This window comes from Sphaerodactylus townsendi, linkage group LG01, assembly GCF_021028975.2.
Source record: "Sphaerodactylus townsendi isolate TG3544 linkage group LG01, MPM_Stown_v2.3, whole genome shotgun sequence".
NCBI classification, from domain to species: domain Eukaryota; kingdom Metazoa; phylum Chordata; class Lepidosauria; order Squamata; family Sphaerodactylidae; genus Sphaerodactylus; species Sphaerodactylus townsendi.
In genome coordinates this window covers 45,339,249-45,353,774 of record NC_059425.1, presented here as the reverse complement: position 1 = coordinate 45,353,774, position 14,526 = coordinate 45,339,249, and positions in this window count along the sequence as shown.

The following is a 14,526-nucleotide window of genomic DNA, read 5'->3' as shown; positions in this document are numbered from 1 at the left end:
ACTTGGAGGGACAATGATATAATCCAGAAACACTCATGGACACGTTGTTTCAAGAGAGCGAAATCCCTTGAAACAATGCTTAAAGACAGAAAACAACAGACTAAAGATTCCCACCCTCCCCCCAGCAAGCAGCTGCATTCAAAACTCTTCCCTGTAAAGGATCCCCACTTGCAGCCACAGGGGGAAGGGGGGGATCTTTGTTGTTTTCTGTCTTTAAGCATTGTTCCAAGGGATTTCACTCCCTTGAAACAATGCTTAAAGACAGAAAATAACAAACTGAAGAGTCCACACACCCCTTCCTCTGGGAAGCAGCTGCATGCGGGAATCGATTAAACGATCCTCAAATGTTGCCGAATCCTGAGTGTTCATTCAAACCAATCTGAATACTTTGCATTCGGATTGGATCATATTCAGACATATTGTATTCGGGCTGAATGTGGTCTGAATATGCCCAAATGGGCAGCAATTTGTCCATTTTCGGCGTTTCAGGATACCTGGCTCATCAACCCTAGTCCTAGCAGTGGCATGAGCTGAAGGACAGCATGAGTAGATGCGAAATAGGATAGGGTCTACGTAGGAGGGAATGGAGGCAAGTGCTATTTCTCAAGTAGAGACAACAGAGCTGCACCTATTGAAATGTTGGCATCTACATACCATTGAAATGTACAGAGTCCCTGCCCTTCTCTATAGCTGGTCATCCCTTCCTACACCCTATCTAGGTCCCCCTTCTGCTATTACTGTAACACTGACAATATCTATGGGACTTTTCTAAGTAATATTAAAAAATTGTGCTAAGACTTTTACAGTCTAGACTTTCCCACAATATGGGTGGGGAGGAGACAACAGAGGGACGATGCATGGGGAAGCAGGGACATCTATACACATTTTGGCCTTTTTTCAGCTCAGAGTGAGGATCTATTTTTTTTTTACATTTATAACCTGCTTTCCAGTGTTTTCCACCAAGGGCCACACATGGTGAAGTCAACGTCTTCAGAGAATGGTAGGGAATGAGGAAGATTTTGTAATAAGATAGATTTGCAAAGAAATTTTGAGAGGGAGTTTGGGGTGCTCAGGGAGAAACGGTAGAGAAACTGACAATAACATGACAGTTTATGGAAACAGAGTGTGATAGTGCTGGATAAAGAAAGTCACTGGAAGACTGGGAAATCAGGGAGTAAGTTATGAAAATAGCTGCTGGTTTAGAAATATTAGGGATGGGAGAGGTTAGATAGGTTTATAGAGGGAAGGTCTGCCCTTGACTACTGGCTGTTTTCCATTGACCCTGCCCTTTGGTTCACTGTCACAACTAACTGGCCACGGTTTGAAGCAGAATGTTGGATTAGATAGACTATTGGTTTGCTCTAGAAAGGCTGCTCTTATATCCTGATGGCAAAAAGTGTGGGCATGGCCATGGGGATTGGGGAACAGCTATAGACAGCTTTGTTGGATGTTGTTTGCATTGGCTATGGAAGGGGATGGCGAGCTGTATGGGGATTTTTGGAGGTGTGCATTTTAAAGAATGGTGTTGATAGTCTGAACACACATTTGATGTATTCTGAGGCATTTGTTTTCAGGACAGGGAATGTGTATCCAAACTACTATCAGCACACACTTAGAATGTCTGTCTCCCTCCTTCCTTCTTCCTTCCTTCCTTCCTTCCTTCCTTCCTTCCTTCCTTCCTTCCTTCCTTCCTTCCTTCCTTCCTTCCTTCTGCCCTTGTGATGACCTTTGAAAATCAATTACCAGGAAAAGGTTCTAAAGCAAATGCCAACAAATTGCAGCAATGAGATCAGCCAGCTTTGTCAAGATGATTAAAAAACATCTCCTCACCCCTCTGAAGCTGCATTCTTTCCAGGAAGCAGCTTGCTCCACTCAGCGCCAAATTTTTCATATACTTTCAGAGATGCATACTTCCTGCACACAATGGAGGCTTTCCAGAGGAGAAGACTGCAATGCATATTTTGAGTTCAGAAGAACAATAGCATATGTTTGGGCGCTTTGGTTTCATTGTGCACACATAACCTTTCAGTATTTAAGGAGACAATTAAAACACCTGAGACTGAAAAGCTGCTACTGTGCATACAAAGTAATATTTTTTCCCAAAAAAGAAGGTTTGCCTTGGGATAATAAGCTGAGCACTATGCATATTCAAAAGCTGAAGTTCCCAATGGGTAAGATTAAACATCCCTTTCCAATAGACAAAATAGGTCATCCATACGGTAGTTTCCTCTCTAAACTTTAAATCATCTAATATTTTATTTAACCCATATAGCATAACACTATCAATTCTCCCTTGAAGAGGCGATGAGCTCATTGATAAAGCACATGCTTTGCTTTCAGAAGACCCCTGCTTAAGTCCCTGGCTTCCATAGTTTAAAAAATCAGAAGGCTGGTACTGGTAAAGGCCCTTCTCTGCCTGAGAGCCTGGAGAGCCACTGCCTTTCAAATTAGACAACACTGAGCTAGATGGGCAAAGGCTCTATGGGAACTTCACATATTCATCTTAGAATGTGCTCAGCAACACTTCGGGATTATACGTTCCTGAAGGTACTTAAAAGTGTTAGACTACTGCACTGAACAAGCATGCAGCTGTCTTTTATTGAGTCAGCCCAGTTGTCTATCATGACTGGCTGTGCAGGATCTCAGATGTCTTTCACATCATCTAATTCCTGACCCTTTTAATTGGAGATGGGGGGGAGGGGGGTTGATCTCAGACCTGCTGTGCTCTAGCAGAGGGCATCTCCCAGGTTAAAACAAAAAGAGAGACCTCCCTTTTGAGGCAATAATACATACATATTTACAATTTTCAGACATGGTGAGTCACTCACTCCATCATATATAATCTGTACACCAGGCTATATAATCTGACCCTGATAAACATGTCTGCTTCAAATAAGAAAAGACCAAGAGCATTGCACTTCACTGCATGCAAGGTAGACAATATATGGTTTTGACAAATCTAGCTTTTTTCCTTATTGATGAACCATTCTATTGTTTTATGAGTTTGCGACTTGTAGCAGTGTTAGACTTCTTGAGTGTAAATGGAAAAGACAGAATAGAAGTATTTTAAAATTATTATATTAATAAACTAAATAAATACGTTTTAATAATTAATTAGGAAGTCAGTTATTGAGCCAAAGCAGGCTTATGGAGGCATAGTAAGGAAGAGGTTTGGAACAGTGCTCTTGTAAGTGAATCTTGGAATGAGTCTCTTGTAAGGTCTAGTGAAGTCTTAACTTATTGCCTAATTTTAAATCTATGCTCATGGCAAGTAAGTCCTATTTGATTTCAAGGCTTCTTCATCAAAGAAAGTTTGCTTAGTGGATATCTGCCTTGGGTTCCATGCTGTAAGCTAGAATTTCCAACTCCATTACTTGCAAAGCCTCGTGATTAAACTTAAGCCAAGAAAATTAAACTAGTGTGGTGTAGTGGTTAAGGGCAGTGGACTCTAATCTGGAGAACTGTGTTTGATATCCCATTCCTCCACATGAGCAGTAGACTCTAATCTAGTGAACCAGGTTTGTTTCCCCACTCCTACACATGAAGCCAGCTGGATGACCTTGGGCTAGTCCCAGTTCTCACAGAACTCTCTCAGCCATACCTTCCTCTTAAGGTGTCTTGTGGGGAGGAAAAGGGAAGGCAATTGTAAGATGCTTTGAGACTCCTTAAAGGTAGAAAAATGTGGGGCATAGAAACCAACTCTTCTTCTTCTCCTACTCCTCTTCTAACATTTCTGTATAGGTATTTGCATTCATTCAGATCCTATGCTAACAACAAAAGATTGTTGTTTTTCAGGATGGTTCATTTTGCAGCGTTTTAAAGGTGATCAGAGTCTTTATTATCCAACTCTTAATTTAATTTATTTCTAACCTGTGTATCTGCTAGTTAAATTGCTGACAATCAGCTGTCCATTTGTGACAGAGCAAAGTACTCTATAGATTAGATTTGTCTGTCTTCCTTTCTACTGCAACCCGAATGTAAACTGAATCTACTTGAATAAATGTAAGTTTTACTTTTTTGCAATATACTAATAATACATGCATGAAACAGCAGTTTTTCTGAAGGTAAGATAAGCTTGTCTGAGTTTACTGAATGCTTTCACAAGAGATCTTCTGGGAACCATATATAATTAGACCTCTTCTTAAGAAGCATAAATGGATGTGAGGGATGTAGACTATTATTAGCCTCTGTCCAATCCTCCTTTCTGGGGGCAATTATTGAGTAAGTGGTAACAGGGCAACTGAAGGTATCTCTGAATGAAACATCTGCCCATGACCCATTTCAATTTATCTTCAAGACGAATTGAGACCGTAACAGCATTATTGGGCTTGATTGTTGATCTTTAGCTACACCTAGAAAAAGGCAATCCACTGCTGCTGATAATGTTAGACCTATCAGTGCTTTCGATATAATCAACCATGATATTTTGATGGGTCAACTGCAATCAGTAACTGGGGTAAAAAGAGCAGCTATTCATTGGTTTTGTGCTTTTTTTGCTGGTAGGAAGCAAAGAATTTCCTTATGAGAGGGGGAACAAGTCAGTTAGGACCTGCTGTATGGAGTATTCCAAACATCCATTTCATCCCCAGTGCTCTTCTGTACGCAAGACCTATAAAAACACATTGCCCCATGGATTCCCATGCACATGTTATGCTTTTAATGCAGCCTTCTCCTAGTGGCACCCTCTCTTGGGATTTTCCATTTGGCATAGCTCTCGTAGAACAAGAGCTTCCCAGTGGTAGGTTCCATCCTTTGGGACAACCTTCTAGAGTGGGTGTGGAAGAAACTATCATTGCTATAATTAGGAAGGCCTGAAATTTGGTTGTCACTTGGTAGAGGGCAAACTAGGTTGATTGTCACCTGGTAGACGTGTAAACTACTTTGGTAGAGGCGACACTACTTAGGCCATTTTGCTGTGGGTGTTATCTGCATGTTTGTTTTGAAACTGTGTCAGTCTTTTTAATTTCTGTGAGTTTTTAACCCTTGTTTTTCATTTGCATTAGTTTTTAGCATTAGTTTTTATTTCCCTACTTGTTTTGTTAGTTAATTTAAGTTTTTGTGCTACTGTTTTGACCCACCTTGAATCTAAAGATTGAAGGCAGGATATATCTGCTTTAAATCAGTCAATAAATAAAAGCACACCACCTTGAAGCATGAGTTCTTTGGGTTAGGTTGCTTCCCTCCTCCCTCCTCCCTTCTACATCCACTCTCCTAGCCTTACTTTTCTGTCAGTTTTAGATTGTCAGCCTGGAGGCAGGGAATTGTCTTTTTTAAAATGCATAGAATTTTAGGCATTTTCATCAGTAAGGTATGATAATGATGATGACAGCAGAAGAATATCACATCATGCCTTCATAGGCATATGTTGTATTTAACTGAATGTTCCAAAGAAGAGAGAGCAAAGGGGTACAGATCAATGACCAATGTCAGCTCCATAATAAGATGTCAAGCCTTGGGTTAGTCAAGCCAGCACAAAATTTGTGCTTGCTCTAGTGCAGAAGTGTAAGAAAAAGCCCATGATATAGACTTTTGCTGTCACATATTGTATTGGGTGGTGGAAAGTGCTGTCAAGCCGCCGCTGACTTATGGAGATCCTGTAGGGCTTTCAAGGTAAGAGATGTTCAAAGGTTGTTTGACATTGCCTGCCTCTATGTGGGCTGAGAGAGTTCTAAGAGGACTGGCCTAATGTCACCCAGCATGCTTCATGTGAAGGAGTAAGGAATCAAACCTGGTCCTCCAGATTAAAATCCACTGCTCTTAACCACTGTAAGCCATGCTGGCTTGATTTATTGAATTCCCATCAGCATTTCTGCATGTGCAAGGTCTTGTGCAACCAATTTCTGGGTACTATAACATGTAGAAAGAAAGGGGCTAAATACTATACAAGATCTTGTGCAAATGGAATTGTGCTAAGTTCCTTTGTGTTTCCTCCTGCACACCTCTATATCCAAGCCCATCTTTTTTGCTTATTTTGGATTTTTGAAACTTGTCCATTATTTTAACTGCCTTCTGGAACCAGTCAGAAAGTAGAGCCAGAGGTTCAGTTTTCAACAAGGAAAAGAAGAAGTGGCCTGGGATCCACGTATATGTCATTCACATGCTGACTTTAAAAAAAAAAATGTTGTTTGGAGTTGGTAATTTTTTTATTTGTCACAAACATTTACATTTTCTTTTCAAATCTCTTGACAAATTCCTTGATTTTGGCTATTCCCTTTCTCTTTTTTCCTCCTCTAATCTGACAATATCAAAAATTTATGCCTCTTCTCCCCTTTATTGTACAACTTTGATTTATGTCGATCTATTAGCATAGTGAACATGTGCTTGTATAAACAAATAGATAAAGCATCACACCTAAAACAGTAATGCCAATATCAACTGCAATCACTACAATAACACTGGAAAAGCGGGCCATGGGGAGATCTTTGAGGTGCTCTCAGCTCTAGGAAGCTCTTGTTGATGGTATGAAATTTTGAAGTAAACTTCATTAGGTTCAATGAGACCTCTTTCATGCATACGATTAAGCGGCAAGTAACTTCTTTCAATTCACCTTCTTAATGGAGCATCTCTGAGTAAACTGTTGGATATAGCAATGTCTAATGTGCAAAGGAACTGAGAAGAAGATCCAGTGGGGGGCAGGCAAATGGTCAGCTAAATAGAACTGAAATATTAGGGACCCCTCCACTCTTTTGAGTCACCTCTTTCTGTTCTTTGACTTATATTATCAGGTCTAATATCCTGCTTCTTCTTGGAAGCAGAGACTCTTCCTAGCTAGCAAGATAGCGGCATGCTATCTTTCCCTAACTACCCTTTTTAATCCATGTGTCACAGTTGTTTGCAAGTGGATTTTGCTATTCCGCCTGGTAAAACCCAGCTGCAAAGTGCACTGAAAGTGGATTGAAAGTGCATTATTCTGCATGTGCGGAAGGGGCCTGTGTGTGGCTTCTCTGTGTGGTAAAACCAAACATCAATCACATAATTAGAAAGTTCTTTATGCTTACATTGGGTATGTATATGGGATGCAAGCAGTGATTCATTAGAAATCACCAATTTGTATTCAAGTTTGGTCTTCCAAATCTAATTCCAGTGAAAAAAGGGGCAGAACAAAATTTCAGACCTGTGATTCTGTCTCCCCATTCCTAAACCACCTTACTTACATTTGGAAAAGGTGTCAAAAGGATTTATTCAGTTGAGCATGACTTCCAATAGCTGACATGAAGAAAATGGCATATACAGAGGAACATAAGGTGGAACTCAATTGCTAGAAATGCTAGAAGGAGAGGGAAAAAAGCCATCTGCCAGTTGCTCTAGATACTGATGCAGCCAAAAGTGTTAATGATCAGAGAAGTTAGACCCAATTAAATGAATAACAGCAGAGAGACACTTGGGATCAAGATGTGAAAATGACCCTGCACAGGCCAGACTGTCCAAGGTTATGCACTCTAATTGGCATAAGAAGCCTGGGCTGTTTGCTAGCTGTGAATGCCACATGAGTTGTAGCCAGGAACATGAAGAATCTGAAAAATGGAATGAGAAAGAATTAGTATGATGTTGTTTGGATTAGGAAATAAAAGCCTCCTGACTTCCTTGGCCAGGCCATATTGCTTTATTGTCCCTTGCTTGGACATGAGCCTCCCATCTAGTGGGCTGATCCAGTTCATCGTGGCTTCAGCAATGCTATTGCCTTAGATGCTCCTAGATCATTCTCTGCATTCCTGCTGTATTACAAAGAATCATACTGAAAAATGAGATCCATATGTAATTCATAAACATGACCACAAAGATGTGAAATACATTGATATGCCCAAACAATCACTTTTCACACAATGTGATCTTTAATCCGAGATGATAATCACAGCTGAAATAAGTGGAAACATTTTAAATATCACAGCTGCCAGTTCTTTAGTTGATTGTGGCCTTTCATTACAATTCGAGCCTCACCCAGAGGCCTAGGGCATTGTAATATATCAGCGTAGTATTCATGTGGACCCCAGCAGGGGTGCCTTCTGACCAATGGTTTTTGTCAATTTGAAGATGTTTCAAGTGCCACCCTAGCATTTTCAGAATGGCGTCCAAGGTGCCGATTACCATTGAGTCAACCTCAGCCATAGTTGCTGTATCTTTATGTTCAAATCGTGGTATTTAGTGACCTTCTCATGTTCTTTGTCAATGGTTCTGCTGTCACCAGGTACTGCTGTGTTGATGATGGTCACTTTCTTGTCCAGTGTATTGTGTGCCAACACTTTGTCCATTTGGATTCGAAAGTCCTGCAAGATCTCGACCTTCTCATTTTCCATGACTTTCTCTGGACAATGTTCCCACCAGTAATTAACTGTCCCAATGTTGTACTCCTTGCGTAAATTCCAGTGGATCATCTTGGACGCTGAGTTGTGCTTCTACTCCATCTGGGTGACCTTTTTGCAGCAGCTCAGTATATGATCTATAGTTTTACCAACTTCCTTGCACAATCTGAACTTTGCATCATCTGAGGATTTTTCAGTTCTGGCCTTGATTGTATTTGTCCTAATCACCTGATCTTGAGCAGCTAAAATCAGTGATCCAGTTTCCTTTTTCAGAGTTCCAGTTGTTAACCACAGTCAGGTCTTTTCATTGTCCACCTTGTCCTTGATCTTCTCCAGAAATTGGCCATTCAATGTGTTGTTGTGCCAACTTTCAATCCTCATTTTAATCATATGCCTATTCTTGACTTTCATTCACATAATTTATCCTCCTCCACTGTTTGCTTTACTTGCAGTAATCCTCTGCCACCAGATTTCTGAAGCAGGTATAGTCTTTCTGTATCACTGCATGGGTGTAAGGCATAGTGCACTGTCATAAGTGTCCAAGTTTTTCTATCCAATGCATTCAAATCAACGTGTGTCCAGTTGATGAATCTGGCGGTTTACCTGATGATGGCGATCGCCCAGGTGTTGATGACCTTGATGGTATTCCTACCATTTAATTTTAATTTCAAATTTTTCCTGACCCTCTGGGTGTATTCTCTGCTGACCACAGTCTTCACTTGCCTATGCTTGATGTTATCCAGCTGCAAAATGCCCAAGTATGCATAGGTTTCCTTTTGGTTGCACTTGATCGGGCATTTCTATGCCATCACTCTCAGTGATCTTGCCCTTCTTTATTGCTACAGTGACACACTTTTCCAGCACAAATGCCATCAAAAGGTCTGTGCTAAATATTCAGACTGTGTTCACTAGTGACTGGATTTCTGTTTCTGATTTCCCATAGAGCTTCAAATCATCCATGTACAGCAAATGTGAGATTTTTATTGAGTTTTTGGCCAATGTATATCCCAGCTTTGTTTTCTTTAAAATCACTTTAGTGGGATCATGACGATGATAAACAGTAAGGGTGATAGTGAATCACCTTGGGAAATTCCTTGCTTGATGTTGACTGTTCCATAGTAATCATTTCCGACTGTCAGTTCATCTCCACTGTCTCATTGCTTTTTCAGTGAACGATTGTATGTTTTAGCTGACACCAACTATGGGGCAGTGAGTCAAATGCCTTTCTGTAATCGATCTAGACTGTATGCACATTTGTTGTTCGATTCTTACAGTTCTTCTCCCTAAAAACCCAATAAAATGAATGGGATCTGAACAAAAAAAAGTATGAGTCTGTTATACCCATTCACTTCAAAAAAGTGTGCAAGACAGCATCCATTTGCAAACATACTCAGTCAGGGAATACCTAATATAAAAGTAAAATTTCATACATAGCATCATGGTAGGATCCCAGTCGTAAGGATCCAAGGTGTAAGGGGCAGTGTAAAAAAGTTTTGTTCATGCAGCAGCCCTAGAAGGAAGGCTTTTTTGAGAGAGTGATTTATCCAGTCCTAATGAAATCATCCTTGACTGTTTTCAACACTCTGTCCGTCACATCACTTACTAAGTAAATTAGTGAAGACAGTTCCTTTGGCAAGTCTGGTTCTTAACTCCCTTCTGATACTTTGATTTGGTGCTTAATACTCAATTGGTTTGTATGAAGACATACTGAGTAAAGGAGGCTCTAGGCCAGTATGGAGCAGCCTGAGATTTTTGAGATCTTCATCCTCCCCAGCACCTTCTGAAGTCATGTGTGGTTATGAAAAGCAGGGGATGCTCTGCTGTAGCAGTTCTTCTGTGGAAAGCCTTCCCATTGACCATTTGGATGGGGTCAACCCTATTAAATTTCCAGTGCCATAATAAAAAAAAAACATTCTCAGACATTTTAAATTGCAAATCAAACGTCTCCAACCTTTTTGGGCTTGCATGCACCATTGGAATTCTGAGACTGTGGGTTGGAGACAACCAAAAATGGTTGCCATAAGATGGCTGCCACAACTTCCTCTCAGTCCCACAATGAATTTCCTTGTGTTATAGCAGCTGCAGCTGCTGCCAAAACAACTTTAAAAAAATCTGTACAGCCAATCAGATCTCCAATGGACAGTCATAAACAAAGTAAAAAAAACCCCAACTGGCGTCATCCATTTTCTAAAACACTGGGTGGGCAACAGAAAAGGTGTTGGTGTGACCATAATGCCCACTTTGCTGTAAATTTTAATTCCTCCTATGTTTTACTGAATTTGGCTACTACTTTCCCCTTTCAACTTTTGTTGCTGCCTTTTACACTGTTTGTATGCTGTTTCTACATTAGCTTGAATCTGCTGCTTTCAGTGTTTTATTATCATTTCTAAGAATTGCTGAAAATATTATAGTTTTGCCATTGACTACCACCCAATGATGATCCCCTGTCTTCTGCTGGTTGCCTGGCAACCTGGCTTAATGACTGTCCTACATTTTATGTAGTGATAGGGGTACACCTTACTGAACTGATATGAATGGCAGCAGCATAGCTGCTTAGTGCTGCAAATCATAGATAACATTTTTTTCATCTTGCCTTGTCATCCCAGAGCCAAGGCTGGCTGTAGACCTTTTGCCTTCTGTCACTTTCTCAACCAGGCAACTGTCTCACCTCTGATTTGCCAGGGGAAAAGATGGTGGTCAGGGGAGCTGATGGCACTGATAATGTTCTTCCTTTTTTATTATAATACATTCACAATGTTATCCTAAGCAGTGTTACACCCTCCTAAGGCCATTTACTTCAATGGCTTTAGAAAGGTGTAAATCTACTTAGGAGGGTACTGTTAATTCAATTATAGTAGCCAGGTTTGCTACCCAGCTGAGTCAAGCTGATGATTCCTATTAAATTTTGTTGTTATTTCATAGTATATAATTTAGATTAAATCTTGTGTTCTTTTAGTGTTTTATGGCTTCTTGTAAGTGGTTGACCAATAAATTGAAATGAGCTGAACTAAATGTGCAAATTCCTTTAAGTGCATCAAGACTGGCATTTTGATTAGCATTAAAGAGAAGGTCAATGAAAAGATAACTAGATGAAGAAGGAAAAAATACAACATCCTGGCCAGGTAACAAATCAAATGCTAACTTTTACTGAATCTTCCCCTTCAAATATGTCCATGCAAAAATCTGGGTTGTTTCAGGCTGCCTTCTGATTCTGGCATTCTGGGAAGGCTGTCAACATCCAGGTGGTACTTGGACACCTTTCTGAATTACAATGCTCTCCAGACTACAGAAATCAGAGTTACACCTTGGGGGGAAAGGGCTGCTTCAGAGGCTAGACTGCATGTCCCACTGAGGTCCCCCCTTCCCAAACCCAGACTTCCTTAACCTCTTTCCCTAAATCTCCAATAATTTCTAAATCCTGTCTGAGAGACCAATAAACACAGCAGTTTTGATCACGTGAAACCCCTGGATGTCAGCCCATTTGACAGACAATAATGCACAAATAAGTTTACAACACTAATGAGTCCATGAAATATTTTCATTAGCCACATATGTAAGACATTTTTGGCCTAAGGAATAATTTTTGTCAAGTTTTCTTATCTGCTTCTCTGGTGTTGATTCTTACTGACCCCAGATTACCAGGCAAGAAGCTATTTGCAAGCCTAGCTCTTTTCTTTCACACCCAAACCTCAGAACATTAGTGCAAGGAACCTACTGTAATATATGAGAAAAAGAAAGAGTTTTCATAAATCATCTTCCAAGATACCAAAGGAAGAACAACGACAGACCATTGTGATCATCTTGAGCAACCAGAAATGTAAGGCCTGGTCTAGATATGGAATATAAGCAGAACTGTGATGGATCACACCATTCTAACATTTTGCATCATATAGTGGTAAAACAGTTGCCCTGTAGGACCAACAAGCGGAACATAGATTCCCTGATGTTGCCTTCTAGAACCGGTATTCAGATGTGGCTGTTAATCTTATTAAATCCCTGTATAAAGAGAATGATTTATGGGACTGAATGAGGGAATATGGCTGGATTATTATATATTCAACATCAGTCTGACATCCAGTGATTGTTTCCAGTACATCAGCTAATGATACACCACAAAAATCAACTTATAAAAGCAACTGCTCTTCAGAATTTGAGAGTATTTAGGCATCAAATGCAGCGGGAATCAGTATTTAACAGTAGCTGAGAGCTAATTTGTGATGGCATTCAGTAAATGTTGTCCTGAAATCATTCATACATATAACCATTTATGAAACCTCCATTGCATGTGTTATCAAAAACCACAAAACTAAAAAAAAAGCTTAATTTAAATTTTCAACATCAGACTCATTCTGATCTTTGCATATCAGTTTTTGATTCCAAACTTTAGTCTAAATTTCAAAATTTGAAATTTGGCATATTTTACATTTCCTCAGAAATTATTTATTTCTTTATATAGAACATTTTCATGCCGCCTCTTTGGGAATCTGTGTGAGGCAGATTACAAAACAAAACAAAACAGTGAATTATATTGATTAAAATTCAGTTTAAAATCCCCCAGCCAAACATAAGAACATACAGTGTAAAAACAGACCACTGACAGCTAAAAACAACAGCATCAGGGCTAACATAGGCCATATCCCTACTGACGATTAAACGCATGATACTCACACAAAATATCCAGGTTTCGTGCAAAACTCCCCACCGCTTTCCTGCTGATCACGGTTCTGCCAATCATGGCTCCTTGTCTGCCTTATCACGGGTTTTTCCCAGACCTGGATGGATGTACACCTTTCTAATAAAGCCATGATGGATCCAGATCAGAAGGGAGCGATGGGGAGGATCGGGGGGTTGAATTTTCCATCTTTGAGAGTGACGTGTGCAATGCATGCACAGCCCTTTTTTTAAATTTTGCACCCGTGGAGGTGATGTGGACACAGAGCAAGGTGGGGCCATTTTGTTGACTTCTTTACCAAGTATAAGGCAGAACTAAACATTGTGCCCACACAGTTGCATGGGCACGAAATGGTCCATTGGACACTTACTGTGAAGGGCCTTTCTCCTGTCAGGTAGCAGGCATCTCGGTTGGGTTGGGTATTCCTTCACTCTATTGATAGGAGTCAGAACTTGAAATCAAACACTTCCTGTGATGTCCTCCTCCCCTTCTCTCCAGTTACTGACTGACCACGTAGTATAGACAAACACTCAAAACAAGAAACTGCACAGTACTGGAATGATACTTTAATAACTAGCAAACAATCATTAACCAAGGCAACCAACATCATTTCTATCCCAAACCCAAGTCTGAATCCAGATTTAAATGGGTCTAGATAACCCAACTTCTCCAAGGTAGTTCCAGGTAAATAGCCATGTTGTTCTGCAGTACAAGAGCAATATTCTAGTCCAGTAGCACCTTAAAGACCAGCAAGATTTCCAGGATATAAGCTTTCAAGAGTCAAAGCTTCCTTCATCAGTTACAGAAATCTGATGAAGCAAGATTTGACTCTCAAAAGGCTATACCTTGGATATCTTGCAGGTGTTTAAGGTGATACTGGACACAAATTTTCCCATCTTTTTCAAGACCACCTGAAGCTCCATGGACACCACCCCCCATTCAAATGCCTTGTTCAAAAATGGAATGTGGATTGTTGTTCAGACCCATCACAAACTTGTGAGAGCAGAAAAAAATGTGTTTGGATCCCCTTTTCTAGAGTTCCCTGAGGCTCCCCCCTGCACCTGAGGCAGTACAGAAGGCAAATTTAAACTTAAAGAACACCTTGAGGGTGTTAAGCCAAGTTTTTCAACTGAATAAAGAAGTCCAGCTTCTCTTCAGAGCAGATGCCTATGTTTCTCTGATCAACACTCCCTCATGCTAAATGTTCATTCCAGACTGGCCAATGAGCTCATAAAACTGAGCACATTTTCAGACAGTACAGCGGTTATTTATCCATTCTCAGCCTTGAAAATATTCACTTTTCCTTGCTGCAGTCTAATTGCTGAATTGAGCAAAATCAAACCACTCTAGAAGCATCACCTATTTTTGTCAGATTAGAGGGTTAAAACAGATTGAGATGAATGCAGGGTGTGTTTTCACCTGCAAGCTGCCAGACTGGGACCTTTGGGCTCAAGAGTCTGTTCACAAAGTATAGCCTTTGTTCTGGAGAAGCCAAATCAGCCAAGTCCAGGGTATGGAAAGACTCTTCCTTTTCATAAACAAAGTAACAGCACT